Source organism: Cariama cristata, unplaced genomic scaffold, assembly GCF_000690535.1.
Source record: "Cariama cristata isolate BGI_N322 unplaced genomic scaffold, ASM69053v1 scaffold17917, whole genome shotgun sequence".
In the NCBI taxonomy this organism is placed as follows: Eukaryota; Metazoa; Chordata; class Aves; order Cariamiformes; family Cariamidae; genus Cariama; species Cariama cristata.
The window spans coordinates 996-3,971 of NW_009625120.1; the positions used below are offsets into that span (position 1 = coordinate 996).

At 56.8% G+C, this 2,976-nt stretch overlaps 1 protein-coding gene across 1 annotated transcript in view; it reads right to left on the minus strand.

Annotated features, from left to right (window-relative positions):
- ASS1 (argininosuccinate synthase 1) overlaps positions 1 to 2,976 on the minus strand; it is a gene marked incomplete at its 3' end in the record, with an annotated part of 8,244 nt that overhangs the window by 723 nt on the left and 4,545 nt on the right. The gene's annotated exons all lie outside the window — the stretch shown is intronic.

Genomic DNA, 2,976 nt, shown 5'->3' on the forward strand with positions numbered 1-2,976 from the left:
AGGGCGGCTGCCCCAGCCCTGCCACAAGCTGAGAAGGAGCCCCAGAGCACCCCATGAACCCAAGCGATGGAGACGTCAGCATGGACCTTGTGTGCTTTTTCTATGTCCAGGTCCAGGATGAGGCATTCCCCTCAGCAAGGGGAGGTGACACAGGGACAGAAGTCCCCAAACCCACGGGATGCCCTGCAGCCTAAACAGGCCTGATGCTCTGCTGCGAGGGGACAGCACACGCATCCCCACAGCCCCGTGCAAAACACGCGGCGATGCAGACGCAGGGCACACGGGCGGCAGGGCATTCCCCCCAGCCCAGGCACCCCAAACACACCGTGCCCAGGGACACACGGCCCCACACCGGCTGCCTCCCCGGCACAGCACACAGCGCCGAGCCCAGCTCCCTAACAAGGTCACCGGCGCACTCAATTATCTGCTGACACTTCAATGGGGGAAATTGCCTGTGAAGACGAGGTGAATACGTGGGGGAATTAGTGGGAGATGTGATGGCGGCAAGCTAACAACCAGAGCCGGCAAGGATGTTGCCTGCCCTGCCAGCATGCTGAGCCAGGATGTCCTGGCTGTGGGATGGCCACGGCAAGCTAGGGATGGAGGTGGTGGCGGTGGCTCTGGGATCCCACCGTGCCTCGGCATGTCCATACAGCCTGTACATCACCAAGCAGCTCTGGCATTTCAGTGTCACCACAGCAGGGTCATCAGCCGAGGGCTTGGCCAGGAACAGAGGAGCAGGGGCTGAGCAGAGGCTCCTTGTTTGCCAGGAAGAGGGGAAGGAAACCGTGGCTGTTAAATTGTGGTCATCAACCCATCACCTGAGATGGGAGCAAGGTTCTGAGATACCTCCTAAAGCTGCAGAGGGACTAACCCAACCCTGCTCCTGCGGGGACACTGCCCCAGGCTCATGAGTCCTGGTTTGCTGGTCCCACACCGTATTCCCAGTGTGGGACCCCCTGGGACACCCATCTGAGGCTTTGGAGGTGGGTGCTGGGCAGCCTTCTCCTCCTTGACCAGGCCCCTCTGCAGGGATGCTCTCCTGCCTGCAGACCTTGCCCACGGGGGAGAGCAGAGCACATCGACACTTCACGTGGGCTTCAAAACACAAGCCTGGGCTTGCTGGGAGGGCGAAACACTGCCTGCTGGGTGCAAGTGCTGGGGGTCACCTGCCTTCTCCAGGGAAGAGTGAGAAGATGTCTCTCCCTGTCCCGTTCCTCAGACAGACGGAGCTACAGGTGCCTCCCAACCCCCCAAAGCCCCCCCAAATAATGCTAGGAGAGACCGAGGACTGGGGGACAGACCTCAGCCCCGCCTGGGGTCAGACCACGCTCCCATCGGCACCTACCCCCACGTCCTCATCCCAGCACCCTCATGGCAGAGGACATTTCACCTTAGTTAATTAAAGCTGAGCAATTAACGCTGAGGGGTGTTTATCCCGAGGGGCTGCACTCAGCCGCGCAGGGCTCGGGGGGGCCATCCCCTCTGATGGGCTCTCCCCGTGCCATCAGTCACACCCATCTCACCCGGGATGTATAAACGCATCTTTTCGACCCAAATACCCACCGATCGTGAGCCACGAGCCCCAACGGATTTATTTTCCCAGCCAGCCCTCTCCCCCCTCTGTCTCCTCCTGGCAGCCAGGGAAGCCCGTGCTCCCCAGCCCATCGTCACCCCACGTTATCACTTCAGAGGGGATCCTCCAAGTCCAGCCCCACGTACCAACCTCTGCCAAGCCCAGGCAGCCTCGGCCGGGGCCAAATGTACCACGACCGAAGAGAGATTTCGTTTTCAGAGCACAGCCCCAACGAGCTCCATCCCGCCTGGCTCTGCCTGCGGTGATGGCTCACCCTGGAGCAGCATCCAGGAGAGCTTCACCTTTCTCAGTCGGGTCCTTCGGCCTCGGCTGGTTGCGGGGATGAAGCAGCTGCCGGAGCAAGGCTGGTTTCAGCCCTTGGGCAGCAAATCTACAGCAAGAGCTGTGCCGCGATGACATGGATCCCCACTTTCGCCGGCACCGACGGAGCCCCAAATGTCATCGTGTTATAACTCCCCGAGAGCCGAGGCGAGCACGTCCAGGTTCTGAAAGGACCTGGCCACACATCTCCCTCTCCTCAGTGTGAAAAAGAAGGGAAACCCCCTTATTTTTTTAATGCTGAACATAACGAGAGACCCAGAGGTACTACAAACCCTCAACCTCCAACCTTTCCTCTTTGAACAGAGCCTCAATCCATTTAATCTCCCTTTCCCCCCCCTTCCAAACAAACAACAACAAAAAAACCCCAAACAAAACCCCCAAAACACGTGTTCCATTTTCCATATAATAAAACCGTGCCGCTCTTAATAACTCCCCTATTTGACGATTTGTTTGGCAACATATGGAAAGCTCTCGTAAACTCGCCCCTTCATAATACAGCGGCAGATGGCAAACACAATCCTCAACACACCGCTCTCGGCGTCCCTAATGGGCTCGGAGGGCTCCTCGCCCCACGCCGCATCCCTCCGGCTCCGCACCTCGCCTTCCCAGAGATTACCCAGGCAGCCTCGACGGCAGCTATTTAAAAACTGAAGCAATTTTCTGGTTTATGCACAGAGCTGCCTTTTCCCTTTTGATTGATTGAGCCGAGATGTCAAGCATTTCCATGAAGTCACTAAAAAAGAAAGGTACCCTGGTGGGCACGTAAAAACCTGATGCAAAACTTCTAATATGTTTTATTGCAACTTGTACTTCAAAAAGGAAGGGACAACAAAGGCGAACATATTTGCTTTGTCTGTTACGCAAGTCAGGGAGCTGGGACCCGTTTCCTTGGAAAGCGGGTTACCTTTAATAGCCAGGTAATTATGGAGCTTTTAGAAATGAAGGAGGAAAAAAAAAAATAAAGAGGGGAAAAAAACTCGACCAGAAGGCTCCAGCATGGTGCTGCAGGGATGTTGTGCAGGGCTTGCTGCTGTCACCCGCCAAGCCATGGTGAGCAT